This window comes from Pongo abelii, chromosome 11, assembly GCF_028885655.2.
Source record: "Pongo abelii isolate AG06213 chromosome 11, NHGRI_mPonAbe1-v2.0_pri, whole genome shotgun sequence".
Lineage (NCBI taxonomy): Eukaryota > Metazoa > Chordata > Mammalia > Primates > Hominidae > Pongo > Pongo abelii.
The window spans coordinates 90,100,991-90,126,480 of record NC_071996.2 but is presented as its reverse complement, the minus strand read 5'-3'; the positions used below and the strand labels follow the sequence as shown (position 1 = coordinate 90,126,480).

General features: G+C 38.9%; 1 long non-coding RNA gene and 1 pseudogene across 2 annotated transcripts in view; one reads left to right on the top strand and one right to left on the bottom strand.

Annotated features, from left to right (window-relative positions):
* LOC129058067 (uncharacterized) overlaps positions 1 to 25,490 on the bottom strand; it is a 195,069-nt gene that overhangs the window by 156,930 nt on the left and 12,649 nt on the right. The window lies entirely within an intron of this gene.
* LOC134759567 (uncharacterized) lies at positions 19,354 to 23,320 on the top strand (annotated as a pseudogene).

Here is a 25,490-nt window from a genome sequence, read left to right as displayed (position 1 = left end):
GTGAGTTCTCACTCTCTCAGGAATAGGTTACTTCCCAAGAGAGCAGGCTGTTAAAAAGAGTCTGACTCCTTGGTTTCTCTCTCTTGCTTTTCACTACGTGATTTCTTTGCACATACCAGCTCCCTTTCCATTGTCCACCATGAGTTGAAGCAGTAAGAGGCCCTTCACCAGATGCCCCATATTGAACTTTCCAGCCACCAGAACTATGAGCCAAATAAACCTCTTTTCTTTATAAACTAATCAGTCTCAGGTATTCTGTTACAGGAACACAAAACAGACCAAGACATCTCTCATTCTATAAACTGTTTAATGTTTCCCTGAGGCCCAGAACTTTTATGAAGGAAATAGGGTAGGGTGATAGGTATTAAAAGATAGTTTTCTAGGCTAATCCAACTGTGTTAGTCTGTTCTCATGCTGCTACTGGAGACATGCCTAAGACTGGGTAATTTATAAAGGAAAGAGGCTTAATTGACTCACAGTTCAGCATGGCTGGGGAGGCCTCAGGAAACTTACAATCATAGTGGAAGGGGAAGCAAACACATCCTTCTTCACATGGTGGCAGGAAGGAGAAGTACAGAGTGAAATGGGGGAAATCCCCTTATAAAACCATCAGATCTCGTGAAAACTCACTATCATGAGAACAGCAAGGGGGAACTGCCTCCATGATCTAATCACCTCTCATGAAATCCGTGGGGATTACAATTTGAATTACAATTCAAGATCAGATATGGGTGGGGACACAAAGCCAGACCATATCATCAAACTGTATAGTCAAAAAGAAAGAAAGTACAGCCAAGTTTGTATTTTGAACTCATTTCAGAGTACTGTATTTTGTAGAAATTAAACACATCCACATTTCTTATGCATAATATATGACTTGGCTCTGTGTCCTCACCCAAATCTCATCTTGAATTGTAATCCCCATGTGTTGAGAGAGGGACCTGATGGGAGTGATTGCATCCTGGAGGCAGTTTCCCCCATGCTGTTCTCATGATAGTGAGGGAATTCTCATGAGATCTCATGGTTTTAAAAGTCTCAGTTAGCCCTGTGCTCGCTCTCTCCTGCTACTGCTGTGTAAGACATTCCTTGCTTCCATCTTTGTCTTTTGTAGTGATTGCAAGTTTCCTTAGGCCTCCCTGGCCATGTGGAACTGTGAGTCAATTAAACCTTTTTTGTTTATAAATTATCCAGTCTCAGGCAGTATCTTTATAGCAGTGTGAAAACGGACTAATACAATAACCAGTGTATTTGCATTAATTTTAACCATTCTATTTTGTGTATTCTATAACATATATCTTGTGTGGTTTATTTTCCTCTAATGGGTTGAAAGTATTTCATTTTTTCACTTACCTATCTAGAAATATTTGATTTCTTTTGTTAATGGTAGCTAAGCAAAAATTTTTATGCCCACTTAATCTTGTATTTTCTATTAAAAATCTAGCATTAATTAGTCTTTGACTTCCTATTAAATAAAGCAAAAGTCTTTGTGAGCCTTTAAACCCAATACTCCAAAACACCTGTGCACATTCACTTGTACACACAACTCGAATGCTGTAACCCAGAATTTTAGTTAATAATTATTACCATTTTCCTTTAATGTCATGCATCAATAGTAACTTAGATATAACTATAGATTTTACAGCTATTTAAATGTTACTGCCTGTTGTTCACCATTATTCCATGAATGCTACTTCATCCTTAGTCTTTAATTTATTTTCTTATTTTACTGGTGTGCATTTTTATCTAATTATCTCAAGTAAGGCCTGAGGGTGGTGAATGCTGAAAATATCTCTATTTTCTTCATTTCACCTAAATGCCAATGTTTTCCTGAGTGTAGGAAACTAGACACAACATAGTGTCTGCTTTAGTACTCTGTTGATACTGCTTCATTGTCTTCTAACAATTAGTCTGACTTATGAGACATCTGATGTCAGCTTGGTTTTTTATTTTTTTGCAGGAAACCTGTTTCATTTTTTCTGAAAACTGTTAGTAATGCTTAGCTTTGTTAGGTGTGGCCCTTTGGTTTACTCACTCTACTCAGGATACTGTTTCCTCCCTCAACCCTCATTCCATGCCATACTGCCCATTCCTAGCTAATGTCTTTTCTTTTTTTTTTTTCATTTCTGGAAAACTGTGTTATTCATTTAATTTTTTCCTCTCTACCATTTTTCAGTTTCATACTTCAGAAATTCCTCCGAGGTATACACTGAAACTTTTTGAAGTATCTTCTATGTCTCTGAACTTTTATGTCACACTTTCAACTTCATTTTTCCCCTCTTTTTAATTTATTCTGACAGATGACTGCAGTTTAGTTTTTCAATTAATATTTACTTACTAACTGTATTTATTTAACTGTACTTATTTTAGCCCTTCTTTCAAACCTTAATTTTAATGATTTTTTTTTTTGAAATGTAGTTTTGCTCTGGAGTGCAGTGGCATGATGCTGGATCACTGCAACCTCCACCTCCCAGGTTCAAGTGATTCTCCTGCCTCAGCCTCCCAAGTAGCTGGGATTACAGGTGCCCACCACCATGCCTGGCTAATTTTTGTATTTTTAGTAGAGATGGGGTTTCACCATGTTGTCCAGGCTGGTCTTGAACTCCTGACCTCAAGTTATACGCCTGCCTCGGCCTCCCAAAGTGCCAGGATTACAGGTGTGAGCCACTGCGCCCAGCCGGGATTTTTTTATTTTTAAAATATATGACTGATCTCTCTCCAATGATTCTCATTTTATAGATGTGATAGTTTAATATCTTCTTTTGTTCATGCTGTTAAATGAAAACACTCTTCAGGATATCATCCAGGAGAACTTCCCCAGCCTAGCAAGACAGGCCAATGTTCAAATTCAGGAAATACAGGGAACAAAAACAAAGATACTCCTCAAGAAGAGCAACCACAAGACACACAATTGTCAGATTTACGGTGGAAATGAAGGAAAAAATGTTAAGGGCAGCCAGAGAGAAAGGTCAGGTTACTCACAAAGGGAAACCCGTCAGACTAACAGCAGCTCTCTCAGCAGAAACTCTACAAGCCAGAAGAGATTGGGGGCCAGTATTCAACATTCTTAAAGAAAAAAATTTTCAACCCAGAATTTCATATCCAGTCAAACTAAGTTTCATAAGTGAAGGAGAAATAGAATCCTTTACAGACAAGCAAATGCTGAGAGATTTTGTCACCACCAGGACTATCTTTAATTCTTTTCAACATTTGTGGCTAAGAGATATTTTTCCAATGTCATTATAGATTTATTCTTCATTATTTTTTTCTTTTTAAACCAAAGATTTGGTGTAGGTAGGGAGGGTCTATTTACATTCTGAATCAGTTTGTTATTACTGATCTTCTGAAGCCTACTTCTGTCAACTCCTCAGTCATTCTCCGTCCAGCATTGTTCCATTGCTGGCTAGGAGCTGTGGCCCTTTGGAGGAGAAGAGGCACTCTGATTTTTAGAATTTTCAGCTTTTCTGCTCTGGTTTCTCCCCATCTTTGTGATTTTATGCTGCTAATAATTAGGTTATCTCTATAAGACTGGGGAACCTTAGGCATGCAATAAAGTTTTTTAAAAGAGAAAATAGTAAGTGATTTGCATAAGAGGACTGAAATATGAAATCCCTAGTTCAAAGTTCATTTTTTAGTTAATACTATATAACTGCTTTTGGATGTATATTTTACTCAGTTCTCTACCTGAAGAATTAGTAGCAGATTTTTTATTAAATGCCAAGTGAGTAAAGAAATAACACAATTTTGTGCATTATAAGAACTTCCTTTATACTAGGAAGTGATAGAAAAATAGTTACTGTCACATGTTCCTAGAGCCCAAGGGAATTTTGACAAAACCTGAACACTTCATTAGAAAATCATTAAGATGACAGAGTGAATTGTTCTTGCTGGTAGATATATTTAGAAATTTTTTTTAACTGATAAGTGTAATAGAAGAACAGAAACTTATTATGTTATTAGTTGGACATTTTAATTATTATCTGCAAGATATTTTATAAAGAGACAACATGATAATCATTCTTTTCACTCTTTTCCATAAATTGAAATTCTTTATTCTCAGAATTCTTTAGCAAGAATAGTCATAGTTAAATAATGTCAAACACAAAATGACCCTAAATCACATATTCTTACTCATTTTAAATTTCCCTTCAGAAGTGAAATGATCAGAATTAAATCACTGATGGCAAAAATAAGCCATAAAAGTATTTACACACAAGAAATACAATTGTATTAAACTGCCATATACATGCGAACAATAGATTTTATTAAAGATATGGTGATAAAATATCCATTTAAAGTATCATAAAACAGAAATTTATTCAAAAATATTTTACAACCGAAACAACAACAAAATGTGTTTTCTTCTGGTCCACATTCTTTGAGGACTTAGGACATGGACTTTGTTCTAATGTGGGATATGTATTAAAAGCAGCATATTCCATACATGTTAAATATAATGAAAATAGCAATTTATTTAGAAAAATAATTAGAATTAATGATAGCAATATTAGTTAGCCTGTATCGATATATTCCTATGTGACTATGTATTAGGTTTGGGACCTTCTTATGTATTATTTCATTTACTCATCACAACAATGGGAAGGTCTTATTTCTTTTCATATTTTTAGAGGCAAAAACTGCAATTTGGGGAAGTTAAGTAACTCTATCAAAGTGAACAAGTTTAGAGGTAGGAGAACCAATATTTGCACTCGCATCTTCTGTCTCAGTGTTTCTGTTGTTATTACTATGCTATATAGCTACTGGCTTATGAATAATAGTTTCCAGTTTATCAACTTCTTTTGTATTGCCAAAGTAAGATTGCTGTATTAATTTTTCACTACAGAAGGAGGCAACTAAAAAATAATAATAATAAGCCTAGTACTCATGTAGTAAATTAATGCACAGAACCATCTCTTGGGCGTGTGAAGAATAATAGTGTTCCCAATGCTGATCAAAGTTTTGAAATTAGACCAGGTATAATGTGTCAGGACATCTGCAACCTTGATTCATTGAAAACCTAAGTGTGACTTCAAAACTAACATAGTTCTTTGTAAACTGCTTTTCATAAATTAAGTCAAGTTTTCAAGGCCTGTGATGGATAATTTTATGTGTCAACTTGACTGGGCCATGTGTGCCCAGATATTTGGTCAAATATTATTTTCAGTGTGTCTGTGAGGGTGTTTTTGAATGAGAATCACCTTTGAATATGTGGACTGAATAAAGCAGATTGCCTTTACTAATGTGGGTGAGCCTCATTTAATCAATTGAAGTCTGGCATAGAACAAAAATACTGACCCTCCAGCAAATAAGAAGGAATTCTTCCTGCTAGACTGGAGCTGGGACATTTTGTTTGTTTGTTTCTTTCTTTGTTTCTGTCCTTCAGACTCTATGATAGAATATCAGCTTTTCTTCAGTGTGGAGCCTGTTGGCTTTCAGACTGGAACCTACACCATTGGTTTTCCTGGAGTACCCATCAGCTCTCCTGGGTATCTAGCTTGCCAACTTCAGATCTTGAGATTTAGCTTACATAATTTCATGAACCAGTTCCTTATAATCACTCTGTGTGTGTGTGTGTGTGTGTGTGTGCGTGTGTGTGTGTGTGTATGTAAACATATACACATCCTATCAGTTTTGTTTTTTGGAAAACACTGGCTAATACGAAGCTTTTTCCTTTAATTTGTAACATCCACATTTCTTCAAGCCAGGGATATGTTTTAATTAAGATTAGAATACAATGTTCTCAAATTCCTTTTGAAAAATAGGCATGATTAAGCCTCCTTCGTGACTGAGGTAGACCATGAAAGCAGATACCATCTTCAGAATTGCTGTGGCAGTGTGAACACAGCAAAAGTACAGGAAAAGGAGCCACAAGTTTTCATCCTTGACTTGCTGTGGAACCAAGCCACAAGCTCTTCAAGGATGCTGTCCTTTGAAGTAAATTTATTCAGTGTGATGACCCCTAAGACTACTTCATTTCTAAAGGCCTATTCATTATCAATCATATGTTTAAACTCCACTTTGGTTCTTGAACCATTCTGTTTGAGGAAAAACTCTCTAAAATCATGTTTTTCCACTGCTCTCACACTACAACCAAAATAACAGTCAACACAGAAGAAGACGTCTGTGACAAAACGTGTGGGGGTCTTTCTTCACAAACCAAGCAACAGACACCCTCTGGGTGTCCTTCAGTTCAATTCTGACACTATCTATTTGGAGATCCCAAAGGTTGGGGGCTCAGTCCCCAAGACTGCCCCCACCCAGATACCATTCACAAGTCTGGGCTTCTGGAACTTCTGATGAAGTCTTCAAATTGGGATCCAATTGATCCCTACTTTAGGCTTGATTAACTGGCTGGGGCAGCTCACAGAACTCAGGGAAACAGTTACTAATGTTTACGGGTTTATTATAAAGGATATTACACAGGATAAAGATGAAGAGATATGGGGCAAAGTATGGGAGAAAAGGCATGAAGCGTCCCTGCCCTTCCTGGGTGCACCACCCTTCAGGAACCTCAGCATGGTCAGCTATCCAGAATCTCTCTGAACCCTGTTTTTTGTTGTTGTTGTTGTTGTTGTTGTTTTTTATGGAAGCTTCATTACCTAGGCATGATTGATATCTGTGTGGAAATATAATTGGACAAAAGCACATGATCTAAGCCTAGCAAGGCCTGTCTATTCAGATTTTTCTTGGCCTCTATGTAGCATTTCTTCCTCTAAGACATGGAGCAGAACCCTTTCTGGAGGGTCTTTTGACCCACAATCAGATTAGAGTCCTGTCATGGGCAAATGAAAGGAGGATAGGAAAGGGCAGAGAGAGAGAGAGAGAGAGAGAGAAATTCTGTTTCCTGAGGCCTACTCCCAGGACGTAATATGCTCAACATTATAACAAAAGACTGTAACAATGGCCATGAGAGTTATAAGCAAGAATCGTGGACAAAAACCAACACATACACATAATCATAATGTCCCAGGTTCTTTACTATTCTCCTTGTCATTTCACAATGTCCCCAACCCCATTCCCTTCTGGAAATTAAACTTTTGCTGTTTACAGTGTTGTTCTGTAGATCAACAGCATCAATATCACCTAGGAAGTTATTAGACATCCAGAGCCTCATATCCCAACCCAAACCTGCTAATTAGAATCCGGGTTATAACAAGGCCTGTGAGTGATTTGTCTAGACATTAATATTTAAGAATTGTTCTAGCCCAAAGCTACTATGGTTCAGTGAGAAAAGTAAGGAGATTTAATCATATTACTAATATTGTAGTTTTACATTTTATGGAGATCTTTTAGACCATGGACTCTGCAGACAACCCACTCATTTCACATCCCACCTTTACCACTTTTAGCTGTGGAGTAAAAATAGGACTGAGAATATAAGTTGGTTTGCTTTAAACTGAGTAACATTTGTCAAGGTTAGAAGAGCGTCTACTTCATATATGTGTTACATATTAGCTTTATTGCACAAACATTCTTTGTATCCCATCACCACACACTTCTGGTTTCAAACTTCAGTTATATAAGCCCCTTATTCTTGTGAGAGAATGTGTCTAATTGATATTCTAACAATGTCTAGTGTCTCTAATTTTTTCAGACTTTTGCTTCTCTGCCTTGCTTTCTTCTTTCTCTTTTTGTCCTTTTCTCTTTCTTTTCCCTCTCTCTCTCTCTTTTTTTTTTTTCCTTCTTTCATTTTGCAAAGTTGAGTGCCTCTTTGTCCCTCCTCCTACTCTGCCCACAAACATTCTTTGTGGTATAAACCTCAGGGATACTTTTGAAGAGGTATGGAAATGTTTGGCTCCAAATTGTAATTCTACTGTAAGCCAAAGCTGGCAGCGTGAGTGCTGCAGTATCCCAAAAGAAAAAAAAAAAAAGTACCTTGTGGGTTACATTTATTATTCCTTTTAGAATTGACCTTCTCTGTGGAAGAGCCTTGGGGAGACAGCAGAGCAAATTCAATGGCTCAGGATTTGGAATTAGAAATTAGGCATGCAACTTCTGTCTTTACAAACTCTTACTAACCATGTGGCCAAGAACAAGTGTCCTAATTGCACTGAACATTGACATATTCATCTGTAAACTCTTATAGAGTTACTCTACGTGTTCTAAGAGACAATGCATGTAAAGTGCTTAGCACAATTCCTGAAACTTAGCAAATTCTTACATATGTTAGCTCTCAACACCATTTTTATTATTATAAACAGTATGAATCAATGAAGCAACAAGGGATAAATTGCTCTCAGAAGGGCAAAGCCCAAATGCACAAGTCTAACTCATTAAAATGACTTATATTTTCTCCTTCCTTTTCCTTTAAATTTTGGTTCTTGCCTGAATTTTTAACTTGAAACTCTCCATCTTGCACAGAGTAGAGTCAGTCTTTCCCCTCATTTTCTGTCTTTTTATTCCTCATTCTTGCTGTAACTTTCTCTTCTTGTAATTCTTTCTTCTTTAATTTACTCTTCCTTCTTTCCCCTCCGTCCAATGTTTTTAGTTGTTCTTGTCTTTCTAGAAATTTTCAGTTAGCTTTTTCACATGTATGTTTCTAAGAAAAAAATCTAAAATAATTTTTATGTGTCCCTATGTCATTAATTTTCTGTGTTCGTGGTTGTATGTGATATCTCTGCAAACTGGCAATTTTGATAGTTTAGTGATCCTTCAATATTCATCAGTCTTAATGCTTTTGTGATTTAAATTATTTTACCCTCTTTGTGTGATGACATATTGTAAGAGAGGTTAAAAATCTGTTCTTGAGCTTATTCGATGATCTCTCCACTACGTAATTTGTTTTGCCTTCATACATTTTATACCCATTTTTAAAGTACTTATGCTTACTATAACTCAGTTGTGTCCAAGAAAATCTAGTATAATCTTTTTGCAGATCTAATTTAAGTTTTCCACTATGTAGGATAAATTTTAATCTAGAGTTTAAATTATAAATGCATTGAAGTGTCTACCTAAGTAACACAGCTATCTCCTTTTAGCATTCGTGTATATATGTTAATAACTATGGTGAATATGAAGTGTTATTTCATGTTACAATAAAAATAAAATATATGAGTTGAATATTTATTGAAAACATAATCTCCAATTTCATTAATGCTTCATGAAAAAAAGTCTGTCATTTTTTCAATTTATTTTTTGTTGCTAATGATTCTTTGGAAAGCCCAAAATTAAACCCAAGTGGCTTCTTGGGCAGGAAAATGTGAGCTAAGTAGTATTGGCATGTGGTGCTAAACACGTGCAAGACAAAAAAAAAAAAAAAAGCAAGAGAATTAGCCCTGGAGATTACAAATTCTATATAGAGTTTCTTCCTTAAGCAATGAAATCTTTCTATGTGTTTGTATGACAAGTAGAGAAGAATTCCAGTGGGAAGAAATTTAACTTCGTTGCTATGTCAATGCTGCTCTCTCAGTGACCTCTCCTGGCCTTTCTCAGAGGTATCTGAAATCAAAAATTGTCAGTTGGCTGAATGAGCCAGTGTCTTACTCATAAAAAGCCATAATTTAATATTTTAATATCATATTTTATGTTAGTTTATTAAAATAATTAATAGCATTTGAAATAAAATGAGATATTTCTATATTTAAAAAATTGTCCAAAGTGTCTAGAAACAATGATTACCTTACAAGTACTATGTTTCCACTAATGCTATTTCCTTAGGACACTACTTTTCAGGTAATCCTGTTTTATAATCACAGAGAAATCATCTGCCAAAATCCTTGCTTATTTTTCTTTCTCTATCTTTCTGAAATAAAATGTCATGGTAAGTATAGAAGCCCCAACTTAGCAACACTTCCTGTAAATAAAGGAAATGGTGTCTCGTCCCAAGTGCTTCACAGCTACTGTTAAGGCAGTGGAAAATCTGCAAAGGAAATCTTTTGAAATTAATCAGTAGTAGCTTTGGGTGGAACCCTATAAAACATCCTTACCTTTCTGTATTGGTTTCTCAGTTAAGAAACTTAACACCAGTGCCAACTGGAATGTTATAAAATGTTGTCCACACAAATACAGTTAGGTCTTATAAGTTATAATTAATTTTATATGAAATATATATATATATATTTTTTCCTCCATGCCTCATGTTTCCATGCACTAATTACATTGACTGAATGGCAATAATAAATAATATTTACATTAAAAGTAAATTATGTTTTAGCATTGTTTGAGGTTACAAATACTATTCTTGTGTAATTTAAGTGATTCTTTTTCCCACCTATAGCCAAGTCTTCCAAAGAAGAAGATTTTAAAAACACATATTTAATTTCATTAATAATATGACTGAACAAATAAATATAGTATTTTTAACATTTAAATTCAGGGGTAAATGTACAGGTTTGAATTATAGGAAAATTCATGTCATGGGGGTTTGTTTTACAGATTATTTCATCACCCAGCTATTAAGCCTACTACCCATTAGTTATTTTTCTGGATCCTCTCCCTCCTCTCACCCTCCACTCTCCAGTAGCCCCCAGTGTCTGTTGTTCTCCTCTAAGTGTCCATATATTCTCATCAATTAGTGCCCACTTATAGGTGAGAACATGTGGTACTGGGTTTTCTCTTCCTGCATTAGTTTGCTAAGACTAATGTTCTCTAGCTGCATCCATGTCCCTGAAAAGGACATGGTCTCATTCCTTTTCATGACTGCATAGGATGCTGTGGTATATATGTATTCCTTATCCAGTTTACTGCTTATGGGCATTTATGTTGATTCCATGTCTTTGCTGTTGTGAATCGTGCTGCAATGAACATTTGCATGTATGGGTCTTTATGATAGAATAATTTATATTCCTCTGGGTATATAACCAGCAATGGGACAGCTGGGTCATAAAGTAGCTCTGTTTTTTGGTCTGTGAGGAATCACCACATTGTTTTCCACAATGGTTAAACTAATTTACACTTCTACCAACAATGTGTAAGCATTACTTTTTCTCTGCAACCTTGCTAGCACCTATTATTTTTTGACTTTTTAGTAATAGTCGTTCTGACTGTTGTGAGATTGTGTCTTATTATGGTTTTGACTTACGTTTCTCTAATGATCAGTGCTGTTGAGCTCTTTTTCATATGCTGTGTTGGGGGTATAATATATATTTAGGATAGTTAAGTATGTTGAACTGAATGCTTCTTCACTATTATGTAATGGCTTTCTTTATCTTTTTTTAATCATTGTTGGTTTAAAGTCTGTTTTGTCTGAAATTAGGAATACAATCTCTGTTTTTCCTATTTTCCATTTGCTTGTTACATTTTTCTCCATCCCTTTATTTTGACCCTATGGGTGTCATTGCATGTGAGATGGGTCTCTTGAAGACAGCCTGCCAGTATGTCTTGGTTCTTTATCCAGCTTTCCACAGTGTGCCTTTTAATTGAGGCATTTAGCCCATTTGCATTCAAAGTTAGTATTGGTATTTGTGAATTTGATCCTGTCATCATGATGTTAGCTGGATATTATGCAGACTTGTTTGTGTGGTTGCTTTATAGCATCACTGCTTTGGGTACTTAAGTATATTTATGTAGTGGCTGGTAATGGTCTTTCCTTTCCATATTTAGAGCTTCCTTCAGAAACTCTTGTAAGGTGGGTCTGGTGGTAATGAATCCCCTCAGCATTTGCTTGTCTGAAAAGAATCTTATTTCTGCTTTGCTTATGAAGCTTAGTTTGTCTGTATATGAAATTCTTGATTGGAATTTCTTTTCTTTAAGAATGTTGAATGTTGACTCCCAGTCTCTTCTGGCTTGTAAGGTTTCTGCTATTTGTCTGATGACCCTTTCTTTGTAAGTGACTTGAACTTTCTAGCTGCCTTTAACATTATTTCTTTCATTTTGAACTTGGAGAATCTTATGATTATGTGTCTTGACGATGATCTTCTTGTGGAGTATCTTCATGGGGTTATCTGTGTTTCCTGAATTTGAATGTTGGTCTCTCTAGCTAGGCTGGGTAAGTTCTCATAGATAATATCCTGAAATATGTTTTCCAAGTTGCTATACTCTCTTCATCTCTTTCAGGGACACCAATGAGTCAATGATTTGGTCTTTTTAAATAATCTCATATTTTCTGGAGCTTTTCTTCACTTTTTTTCATTCTTTTTTCTCTTTTCTTGTCTGACTTTCTTATTTCAGAAAGCCTTTCTTCAGGCTCTGTAGTAGTCCATTTTCTTGCTGGTGATAAAGACATACCCAAGATTTGGGAATTTACAAAAGAAAGAGCTTTAATAGACTTACAGTTCCATATGGATGGATAGGCCTCAAAATCATGGCAGAAGGCAAGTCACTTCTTACGTGGATGGCATCAGGCAAAGAGAGATAATTTGTGAAGGGGAACTCCTCTTTATAAAAACCATCAGATCCCATGAGACATTCTCTATCATGAGAACAGCATGGGAAAGACTTGCTCCCATGATTCAATTACCTCCCACTGTGTCCCTCACACAATGTGTGAGAATTCAAGATGATATTTGGATGAGGACACAGCCAAATCATATCATTCTACACCTGGCATCTCCCAAATCTCATGTTCTCACATTTCAAAACAAATCATGCCTTCCCAACAGTCCCCTAAAGTCTTAACTCATTTCTTCATTAACTGAAAAGTCCATAGTCCAAAGTCTCATCTGAGACAAGGCAAGTCCCTTCCACCTATGAGCCTGTAAAATTAAAAGCAAGTTAGTTACTTCCTAGATACAATTGGGGTACAGGCATTGGGAAAATACAGCCATTCCAAATGGGAGAAATTGGCCAAAACAAAGGGGCTACAGGCCCCATGCAAGTCCAATATCCAGTGGGCAGTCAAATCTTAGCTCCAAAATGAGATTCTTTGACTCCATGTCTCTCATCCAGGTCATGCTGATGCAAAAGGTGGGCTGATGCAAGAGGCAGCTCCACCCCTGCAGCTTTGTAGGGTACAGCCTCCCTCCCAGTTCCTTTCACCAACTGGTATCGAGTAACTGTGGCTTTTCCAGGTGTATGATGCAAGCTGTCAGTGGATCTGCCATTCTGGGATCTGGAGGATGGTGGCCTTCTTCTCACAGCTCCACTAGGTGGTGAGAAGTCTCCAGTAGGGACTCTGTATTGGGGCTCTGACCCTACATTTCCCTTCTGCACTGCCCTAGCAGAGGTTCTCCATGAGGGCCCTGCCTGTGCAGCACACTTCTGTCTGGGCATCCAGGCATTTTCTTACATCTTCTGAAATCTATGTGGAGGTTCCCAAACCCCAATTCCTGACTTCTGTGCACTTGCAGGCTCAACACCATGTGGAAGCTGCCAAGGCTTGGGGCTTGCACCCTCTGAAGCCATGGCCTGAGCTCTACATTGGTCCCTTTCAGCCACAGCTGGAGTGGCTGAGATGCAGGGCACCAAGTCCCTAGGTGGCACACAGCATGCGGACCCTGGGCCTACTCATGAAACCATTTTTTCCTCCTAGACCTCCAGGCCTGTGATGAGAGGGGCTGCCAAGAAGACCTCTAACATGCCCTGGAGACATTTTCCACATTGTCTTCAGGATTAACATTCAGCTCCTCATTATTCATGCAGATTTGTGCAGCTGGCTTAAATTTCTCCTCAGAAAATGGGATTTTCTTTTCTGTTGCACTGTCAGGCTGCAAATCGTCTGAACTTTTATGCTCTGCTTCCCTTATAAAACTGAATGCCTTTCACAGCACCCAAGTCACCTCTTGAGTTATTTGCTGCTTAGAAATTTATTCTGCCAGATACCCCAAATCATCCCTCCTAAGTACAAAGTTTCACAAATCTCTAGGGCAAGAGCAAAGTGCCACCAGTCTCTTTGCTAAAATATAACAAGAGTCACCTTTGCTCCAGTTCCCAACAATTTCCTCAATTCCATTTGAGGCCACCTCAGCCTGGATTTTATTGTCCATATCATTATCAGCATTTTGGTCAAAACCATTCAAGAAGCCTCTAGGAAATCCCAAACTTTCCCACATTGTCCTGTCTTCTTCTGAGCCCTCCAAACTGTTCCAACCTCTGCCTGTTACCCACTTCTGAAGTTACTGCCACATTTTCAGATATGTTTTCAGCAGCACCCCACTCTACTGGTACCAATTTACTGTATTACTCTGTTTTCACACTACTGATAAAGACATACTCGAGACTGGGCAATTTACAAAAGAAAGAGGTTTAATGAACTTAAAGTTCCATATAGCTGGGGAGGCCTCACAATCATGGTGGAAGGCAAGGAGGAGCAAGTCACATCTTATGTGGATGGAAGCCGGCAAACAGAGAGAATCTGTGCAAGGGAACTCCTTTTTAAAAAACCATCAGATCTCATGAGACGTATTCACTATCACGAGAACAGAATGGGAAAGACTTGCCCCCATGATTCAATTACTTCTCACTGGGTCCCTCCCACAACATGTGGGAGGACACAGCCAAACCATATCAAGCTCTGAGATTCTTTCCTTAGCTTGGTCTATTCTGCTATTAATACTTGTGATTGCATTATGAAATTATTGTAGTGTGTTTTTCAGCTCTATCAGGTCAGACATGTTCTTTTCTATACTGGCTATTTTGTCTGTCAGCTTCTGTCTCTTCTTATTGTGATTCTTAGCCTCCTTAGATTGGGTTTCAAAGTACTCCTGCATCTCAATGATCTTCACTCCTATCTATATTCTGAATTCTATTTCTGTCATTTCAGGCATCTCACCCTGGTTCAGAACACTTGCTGGAGAGGCAGTACAGTTATTTGTAGGAAAGAAGGCACTCTGGCTTTTTGAGTTGTGAGAGTTCTTTCATTGTTTTTTTCCCTCATTTTGTGGGCTGATGTTTCTTTAATCTTTAAAGTTGCTGACCTTTGGATGAATTTTTTTAAAAATTTTATCCTATTTGATGACTTTGAGGGTTTGTGATGTAAGGTGGATTCAGCCTACTGATTTTGTTTCTGAAAGATTTTAAGGGGCCAATGCTCAGCTCCCAATTCCTGGACTGTGTGCTCTAACTCTAGGGGACTTGTATTGGGCCCCAACTTTGTTCTCTGGCTCTTCGAGGTTAGGACTCTATTGTGTTCAGGGGCTGAGGTGCTCCCAAACCACAGGTCCCTACACTTCCATGGGTGGTGTTGGCCAAAGCATTTTGTAATGTGGTGGCAGCGGGATTGTCCTTGTTCACACAGTCACCAGCAGTGGCAGCAGCAGTGTGCCAAAGTACATGCTTGTCAGGTGAAACAGGTAGCTAGTAGGTGCCAGTGTGCCTGCCTCCATGTGGCCATTCACCACAGTGGCAGAGACAGCATGGCTTTGAGGGGAGGGGGTAGCCTTGCTGCTGACTTTGCATGTGATTGTGTGGGTGGTGGTGGTAGCACAGGAGAGAGTGCTGGCAGGCACAGGTCTGTGTGCATTCTCTGTGGCTGTAGGCAGGGATAATTGCTTAGGGAGGGGGAGGGCCTGCTGTTCTCTGTGCCTAGTTTCACTCACACAGCAGTGTTGGTGTAAGGGTGGGACACTGGTAGGGGTGGGGCTGGCAGGCTCTGTGTCTGCCAAGGATCCCACTGCAATGGTAGTCTGGCAGGGGGAGGGAGGCATAGTGCACTCCCACTGCAGCCGTGACAGGGCAGGGTGGATGCATACATGTGCACTGGCAAGACAAGGAAGGCAAAACCCACCAGTACACAAATGTGCAGGCAAAACGATGTGGGGTTTTGCTGTGGGCCTCAGGGAAGCTGCAGTGTAGAGAGGGAGCAGGCTGATGTATGGCCATAGGGGCCACCCTGCCAGAGCTCTCTGCTAGTCAGCCATGGTCTGCCCCTGCAGAAGTTATGATGTGGGCCCCCAGGGCACTCAAGGCTGCCCTGCAAGCAGGTAGACTGAGGCTGGAGCCCCAAGAGAAGCCAGCAGACCAGGGGTACTCAGGACAAACTGACCCCATCTAATGGGCAAGACTGGCCTGCAGAGTTCAAGTCTGACAGTTCCCCCAGGGCTAAAGTCTCTTGTGGGACCAAGTCGAGCCTAGGGAGATGGGCTTTCCTGGTGGTCCACTATAGATACTCGTGCACCAAACCCCTGGGCTCTACTTTAGCTGCCTTGCTGCCCTTAGCACACTTCTAAGCAGCTCTCCATACCAACTCGAGTGTCCATGGTGGTTGAAGTGTCTCCTCTTGCCAGGATTCCAGAGACTCATGGCGAGAGCAGGTTGCTCCTTGCCAGTTCAACTTACTCATTCCTAGTTCCTTAGAAGATGGAGGCACCATGTTCTCCTTTTAAAATCTGGTGCCTCCGTCTTCTAATTGCTCAGGCTAAAAACCTCGAGGGTAATCTTTGAATTCCACTTTCCTTCAAACTCATACCCAATCCATTAGCAAATTCTGTCTGCTCTGCCTTTAAAACACAAAACTCAATGACTTTTCACCTGACTTCATCTCTGACCTGAATAATTGTAGTAGTTTTACAATAATCTCCATAAATTTCCTTTCCCTTTATTATTAACCATATTAAAAATTAAGTCAGAACATGCCACTTCCTGTCTAGTATTCTCCAAAGTTCATAAACTTTGAAAAAATCCCTTAAAGACTGCATTGTATCTAAAATTCCATAAGTTCTTAATAGACAAAAGAACAACTGATTAGTGATTTTATTCAATCTTTAACCAAATATGTGGTAACTGCAATATTAAATGCACTTGAAAGCAGAGTTAAATTTTTAATATACTTAAGATTTTTGTAAATTATTTATTAGATGTCAAGTTTCAACTTGTGATTTGTAAAATTTATTTTTCACTAGTAAGATATACTTGCAAAGAACATAGAATATTTGTGTCTAGTAATCAAAGCATCTGTCCATAGGTTATGTTAAAAGGATACAGATCACTGGAAAGTACCCAACTACTTTTCTTCATTTTGTTTTGTTTTTTAATTAACAATCAAGACATTTATAAGAAACTAATAAATATTTACAAGCCCTTATTTTGTCTGAGGATTGTTGTAATATTTTACTTTCAACTTTTGATGGATGGCTCCATCATACTCTCATAATCTGTTGAAGATGGTGCTATTATTTTCACTATTATTTTATAAAGGAGTAAAGTGAAGCACAAAGGGGTTGAAAATATCTTAATAAGAATATAAACAAAGCAGTAACTAAGGACAAAGAAGAAAGTCATTAACATTAACTAGGGAAACATCTGGATAAAGTTAATGTCCTTTTTTTTGTCCTTGGTTACTACTTGGTTTATATTCTTATTAGGATATTTATCACCACCTGCTTTGAATATCTTAAGTTACGTATGTGTCTGTTCTCACTATAGTAGCCTCCATAGTAGCCAAGGTTTGTATCAATTTCTTATACATTTTGAGTTTCCCAAACATGTAGCACAATACCTTGTTTATAACTTGTAAGTGTTGTTCATAATAGTTTTTTAGCAAAAATTTACTTACCTTATTGACTGTATAAAATCTCAACTATATTACAGTCATTCCTCCTTTGCTCAATGTGACTGGTGTCTCTCAATCAACCCTTGTCTTTTCCTGGCATGGGAAGTCTTTGAATACATTCCCTGGACTCCCTTGCCCGAAGGCTGCCTGTTAGTCACCTGTTGTCAATGGGAAGCACTAAACAAGATTGAAAGTTAGGAAGAAAGACAAGGCCTTTTTGTTTTTCAGCTCTGGCAGTGCTTCTAGCAGTGGCTACTAGAGAAGCAGAAAAAGCAACACAGGCAAGTGCCATTTCCTTTCAGGCAACTTAGCTCCAGAAGCACAATAATCGTGGGCTATGGGTAGTGAACTTGTCCCTCATTCTTCCTCAGCTTTATGGAGTAGCATCATCCTGCTGTTCCTAATTTTTCCTTCCTTGATTTGGCTTTTTCAGCCTTCTAATATCTTAGTAGCTAATTCCTGCTTTAAATTGCCTCTGTTTTCTATGTTCTGATTGAATACTAATTTGACACACCTCCCAAATGATACATGCCAGATCTTTATAACTGAATTTGAGTAAACGCTGTTCTTCCTGATTTGATGGTTAATATTAAGTGTCAACTTGATTGAATTAAAGGATGCAAAGTATTGTTCCTGGGTGTGTCTGTGAGAGTGTCACCAAAGGAGATTAACATTTGAGTCAGTGAACTGGGAGGTGCAGACTCACCCTCAATCAGGGTGGGCACAATCTAATCAGCTGCTAGAATGGCTAGAATAAAAGCGGGCAGAAGAACCTGGAAAGTCCACACTGGCTAAGTCTTGTGGCCTCCATCTTTCTCCCATGCTGGATGCTTCTTGCCCTGAAACAACAAACTCTAAGTTCTTCAGCTTTTGGACTCTTAAACTTACACCAGCGATTTGCCAGAGGCACATCTGGCACATCTGGGCCTTTAGCCACAGACCGAAGGCTGCACTATTGACTTCCCTACTTTTGAGATTTGGGGACTCAGATTGGCTTCCTGGCCCCTCAGCTTGTGGACAACCTATTGTGAGACTTCACCTTGTGATCATGTGAGTCAATACTCCTAATAAACTCACCTTCATATATACATCTATCCTGTTAGTTCTGTCCCTCTAGAGAACTCTAATACAGATTTTTGTACCAGGAGTGGTTCTAGAGCCACAGAATCTTAAGGATGGATTTATTTAGTTGGTCTCAGGGTTTCTGGAGTTGGCTGCTGATATGGTTTGGCTGGGTCACCACCCAAATCTTAACTTGAATTGTAGCTCCCATTATTCCTACATGTTGTGGGAGAGACCCAGTGGGAGATAATTGAATCACGGGGTCAATTTTTCTCATACTGTTCTCCTGGTAGTAAATAAGTCTCACGAGATCTGATGATTTTATAAGGGGTTTCCTCTTTCACTTGGCTCTCATTCTCTGTTGCCTGCTGACACACTAGACATGATTTTGCTTCTCATTCACCTTCCACCATGATTGTGAGACCTCCCCAGCCATGTGGAACTGTGAGTCAAATAAACCTCTTTACTTTATAAATTACTCAGTTTCAAGTATGTCTTTATTAGCAGTTTGAGAACAGACTAATACTGCTGCTTAATGTGATTAGACCTCAAAATTCTAAGGAGTTTCTTTCTAATAGTATGGAGAACACTGATAGTCCTTGGCGTGAACTGTTTAAAGAGTTATGCAAAATAAGTTCATTTGATGCTCCTGATTCACCCCTCATGAGAGGCAAGGAGTTTAGTAACTCTACACATAATGCATTTGACCATATGTGGAGAACCAATGAATATAATGAAGTTGATTGGTTGCTCCTAAGTTAACTGGACAAAGTGATGAAAGAAAATGATAAACTCGGAGATTCTCTTTCCTGGATCCAGAGGCATATAGTGAGCCTCAGATCTTCTCAGATTTCTCTGAATGGGAGAAATAACTTATCTCCTGTAGAGAAAGAGCTAAAGTTGTGGCAAATCAGACACAAGCTCTTATCATGCAAGTGGCTGACCTGCAACAAAAGGTGCATGCACGGCCTTGCCAGGTGTTTACTGTTAAAGTGAGAGCTATTATAGTGGGAAAGGACAAATGGAAGTCATTAAAGCTTCCTCTACCTAGAAAAATAGTAAATCAAAAACAACATTGCATCCCTGGAGGGATTACAGAGATTAATGCCACCATCAAGGACTTGAAAGATGCAAGGATGGTGATTCCCAACAAATCCCAGCTCAACTCTCCTATTTGGCCTGTGCAGAAGATGAATGCATCTTGGAGAATGACAGTGGATTATTGTAAGCTTAACCAAGCAGTGACTCCATTTGCAACTGCTGTACCAGATGTGGTTTCATTGCTTGAACAAATTAATACATCTCATGGTCCCTGGTATGCAGCCATTGATTTGGCAAATGCCTTTTTCTGCATTCCTGTCCATAAGGCTGACCAGAAGCAATTTGCCTGCAGCTGGCAAGCCCAGCAATAAACCTTTACTGTCCTACATCAGTGGTATATCAACTGTCCAGTTCTGTGTCATAATCTTGTTTGGAGAGATCCTGATGGCTCTTCCCTTCCACAAGACATCACACTGGTCCATTACATTGATGACATTATGCTGATTGGATCCAGTGAGCAAGAAGTAGCAAACACATTGGACTTGTTGGTGAGACATTTGTGTACAGAAGGATGGGAAATAAATCCAACTAAAATTCAGGGAACTTCTATCTCAGTAAAATTTCTAGGGGTCCAGCGTTGTGGGGACTGTTGAGATATTCCTTCTAAGATGAAGGGTAAGGTGCTGCATTTGGCCCCTCCTACAACCAAGAAAGAGGCACAATGCCTAGTCGGCCTATGTGAATTTTGGAGGCAAAACATTCCTCATTTGGGTGTGTTACTCTGGCCCATTTATCTAGTGACCTGAAAGGCGGCCAGTTTTGAGTGGGGTCCAGAACAGGAGAAGGCTCTGCAACAGGTCCAGGTTACTGTATAAGATGCTCTACCACTTGGGCCACATGGCCCAGCAGATCCAATGGTGTTTGAGGTATCAGTGACGGATAGGGATGTCATTTGGAGCCTTTTTCAGGCCCCCATAGGATTTTGGAGGAAGGTCTTCTGCAGATAACTACTTCTGCAGATAACTACTCTCCTTTTAAGAGAGTAGTTATCCAAGAGAGGCTTTTGGCCTGCTACTGGGCTTTGGTACAATCTGAACGTTTGACTATGGATCATCAAGTCACCATGTGACCAGAACTGCCTATCATGAACTGGGTGTTTTCTGACCCATCTAGCCCTAAAGTGGGGCATGCACAGGAGCATTCTATGGAATTCCATCAAATGAAAGTGGTATATAGGTGATAGGGCTAGAGCAGGTCCTGAGTACACAAGTAAGTTACATGAGGAAGTGGCTCAAATACCCATAGTCTCCATTCCTTGCACCTTGCCATCTCTCTCCCAGCCTGCACCAATGGCCTCATACAGAGTTCTCTAATGATCAATTGACAGAGCAAGAGTATACAAGAACCTAGTTTACAGATGGTTCTGCAAGATATGCAGACGCCACCCAAAAGTGGACAGCTGCAGCACAACAGCCCCTTTTTAAAACATCCCTGAAGGACAGTAGCGAAAGGAAATCTTCCCAGTGGTGAGAACTTCGAGGAGTGCACCTGGTTGTGGACTTTGCTTGGAAGGGGAAATGGCCAGATGTGCCATTATATACTGATTCATGGGCTGTAGCCAGTGGTTTGGCTGGATGGTCAAGGATTTGGAAGAAGCATGATTGAAAAATTGGTGACAAAGAAATTTGGTAAAAAGGTGTGTGGATGGACCTCTCCCAGTGGTCAACAACTGAAGATATTTGTATGTCATGTGAGAGCTCACCAAAGGGTTACTCTATCTCAGCAGAAGAGGATTTTAATAATCAAGTGGATAGGATGACTCATTCTATGGACACCACTCAGTCTCTATCCCTAGCCTCTCCTATCATTACTCAATGGGCACGTAAACAAATTGGCCATGATGGCAGGAATGGAGGTTATGCATGGGCTCAGCAACATGGACTTCCACTCCCCAGAGCTGACCTGGCTATGGCCACTGCTGAGTGCCCAGTCTGCCAGCAGCAGAGACCAGCACTGAGCCCTCAATATGGTACCATTCCTCAGGGTTATCAGCCAGCTCCTTGATGGCAGGTTGATTATATTAGACCTCTTTCATCATGGAAAGGGCAGTGGTTTGTCCTCATTGAAATAGACACTTACTCTGGATATGGGTTTGCCTATCCTGCATGCAATGCTACTGCCAAGACTACCATCCCTGGCCTCATGGAATGCCTTATCCTCCATCATGGCATTCCACATAGCATTGCCTCTGACCAAGTCACTCACTTTACAGCTAAAGAAGTGCAGCAGTGGGCTTGTGATCATAGAATTCACTGGTCTTACCATCCTGAAGCAGCTGGATTGATGGAACAGTGGAATGGCCTTTTGAAGTCATAATTACAATGCCAACTAGCTGTCAATACTTTGCAGGGTTGAGGCAAAGTTCTCCAGAAGGCTGTATATGTATGCTCTGAATCTGCATCCAATATATGGTACTGTTTCTCCCATAGGCAGGATTCACGGGTCCAGGAGTCAAGGGGTGGAAATGGAAGTGGCACCACTCACCATCACTCCTAGTGATCCACTAGCAAAATTTTTGCCACCTGTTCCCACAGCATTACTTTCTGCTGGCCTAGGGATCTTAGTTTTTGAGGGAGAAACTCTGCTACCAGGAGACACAATGATTCCATTAAACTGGAAGTTAAGATTGGCATCTGGACACTTTGGGCTCCTCCTATCTCTAAGTCAAAAGGCTAAGAAGGGCATTACAGTGTTGGCTGAGCTGACTGACCAGGGCTATTAAGATGAAATTAGTCTACTACTCCACAATGGAGATAAGGAAGAGTATGCATGGAATACAGGAGATCCATTAGGTGTCTCTTAGTATTACCATGCCCTGTGATTAAGGTAAATGGGAAACTATAACAGCCCAATCCAGGCAGGAATACAAATGGCCCAGACCCTTCAGGAATGAAGGTTTGGGTCATTCCACCAGGTAAAACACCATGACCTGTTGAGGCTGAGGTGCTTGCTGAAGGCAATGGGAATACAGAATGGGTACTAGAAGAAGGTAGTCATCAGTACCAGCTATGACAACATGACTATTTGCAGAAACAAGGAGTATAAACTTCATGAGTATTTCCTCCTTATTTTGTAAAGAACATTTTTGTGCATGTATACACTTGTATTAAGAAAATGTCCTCATTTTATTGTTTTTCTTTTTTCTTTATCATGGGGCATAAGATTTGTTGACTTCCTGTCAGCATTTAAGTGCTGTTTTCTTTATGAAATAGCATTTGGGTTGGGGATTGGTGTGTTTCTGGTTGTCAGAAAGATAGTTGTATTATGTAAGGTGTAATTATGACCTTACTATCGTCTTTATTTGAAGATTATGTATGATTTCAGGAGATGTGTATGGGTTCAAGTTGACAAGGGGTGGACTTGTGATGGTTAATATTTAGTGTCAACTTGATTTAATTGAAGGATGCAAAGTATTGTTCCTGGATGTGTCTGTGAGAGTGTCGCCAAAGGAGATTAACATTTGAGTCAGTGAACTGGAAGATGCAGACCCACCCTCAATCTGGGTGGGTACAATCTAATCAGCTGCCAGCATGGCTAGAATAAAAGCAGACAGAAGAATGTGAAAGACTACACTGGTTAAGTCTTCTGGCCTCCATCTTTCTCCCATGCTGTGTGCTTTCTTGCCCTGGAACATCAGACTCCAAGTTCTTCAGCTTTTGGACTCTTAAACTTACACCAGTGATTTGCCAGGGGCTGTTGGGCCTTCGGCCACAGACTGAAGGCTACACTATTGGATTCCCTTCTTTTGAGTTTTAGGACTCAGACTGGCTTCTTGGATCCCCAGATTGTAGATGAACTATTGTGGGACTTTACCTTGTGATCGTGTGAGTCAATTCTCGTAATAAACTTCCCTGCACAAATACATCTATCCTATTAGTTCTATAACTCCAGAGAACCCTGACTTCATATAGTACCTTGGTACAGTATAGTGTACCTTGACTACAGCATTCAGCTGGAGTTAAGATGGGATTCAGCTACTTACACCCAAGATACATTCTCTCGCTCTTTTATTCACTCACTCAACAAATATTAATCACAGTCCTATTATGGGTCTGACACTCTTCATATACTCCAGGGATAGAGTGATTGCCAAGACAGGAAAATACTTGCTTTCATGGAGCTTACCTTCTATTTTGTGAGAGACAGATATTAGGTAAATAAATCAACTTATAAAAAATTTTCTATGAGTAACATGTAATCTGTATAACATAATTTCAGACCATTAGATGGAGTGATATCTAATCATGGTAAACAGAATGCAAAACTCTATCACATGAAAATAGCATTTCACCTCTGTAGTCATTCTTCAAAAAGCCCATAATCCTAGTCTAATTATAAGGAAAACACCAGACAAACCCAATTGAGGGCATTGTATAAATTTCTGGCCATCATTACACAAAACTGTCAAGATCATCAAAAACAAGGAAACTCACAGTCTAGAGGATCCTAATTCACAGTGATTCTCCCAATTTTATGAGGGTAAATTTACTACTTTAATAAGGCTTTAGCTGATACATTAAGCTTTTATTATAAATGCTGCATTCTGGGCCAAAAATAGAATCAATTGGTTTTGCATATTTTAGACTCAATGTTTAGTAATCTATTCAAATGCTTTGAATGTTTAAGTCTCTCGAATTAGAATTTTTAAAGCAGTAAATGAAACATCTGCAATTATTGCTTAATCTCCAAAGAGCACTCTCTTTTAATCAGTTAAATTCACTACATTTGAATGTTCAATTTCTTCAGGTACACTGTTTAACTCATTATGTCAAACTAATGTGTTTATGATTACTAGGACAACTAAATAAGTAAAATAAATCTCTTGGAGAAGTTTTCTGAACATAATTTTTCTTGAGGAATGCAGGGAACTGAAACTTTATAAAGCATTTTCACTATTTCCCTGGGACAGGTGGCAACAAAGGAGAAGGTAGAGGAGTCAGGTGACAGTTGATCTGCAATAAGAGTGATGATGAGCTTGCCATATGAAGAACTGGGGAAAAAAAAAGTTCCAAGCAAAGGGAAGAGCAGATTTAGACAGGGAGGCTTTATTTATATTGATTTCCTTTCAAAGTATCCTTCATTTACTGATTCAATTATTTATTTATGGAGAGTTCACAAGGCTCTAGACTTAGGGGCTATATCTTTGACATATTTTTGCCTGTACATATTGGAGTCACACTTGTGAAGTAGAAAGAAAGCAAACCATAGGATCACAGAGTTGCAGGGACCATGGAAGACATGTACTCCAATTTTCTCACTCTGTAAATGAGACAAGTGAGGACAAGAGTGGCTAAGGGACTAAAGATACATAGTCCCTGGCTCACACACCCAGATTATTTTGCCCTCTCATAAACAAAGTTCAAAATTGATCTACATGATTCAGTTTAAAATTCTCACTTTGAATAATTTAAATGATACTGGCCTAAAGAAATTGGTGATATGTTTTCACAATCAATTTCATTTCCCAAATGGGTTTATTACCAGTGTATAATCCCTACTGAGGTTTGCCACTTAAAATAAAATTAAACAATGCCATGTTTCCATTCAGTGGTAGAATCTTTAAAAAGAATAAATAAGTGTAACCTAAAATTAGATTTTGGTCAAGAGCGAAAACAGAAATATGTAGATCATTATAACATGAAACCGAAATAAAGGTTAAACTAACACATAAACAGAATCTAAAGTACTTTATGAGTAAATTAGACTGCCTCACATGAAATGGCATATATTAATCAAAGCATATTATTAAAACATTTTCTTCTAAGAAACTAGAAAATAAAAAAGGGAATTCCATTTGTTATGCCTGGTGCAAAGAATGGTCTTAATCTATCTATCATAAACAAGAAGTATCAAAGAGGAAACATTTTGTAGAAATTACAGTAACACTGGAGGAGTCTCTCATCAGGAGGCACTTCCTACTATTGTTATGATTTACCAGTTAACTCCTCTGTAAATCAAAGCTGGT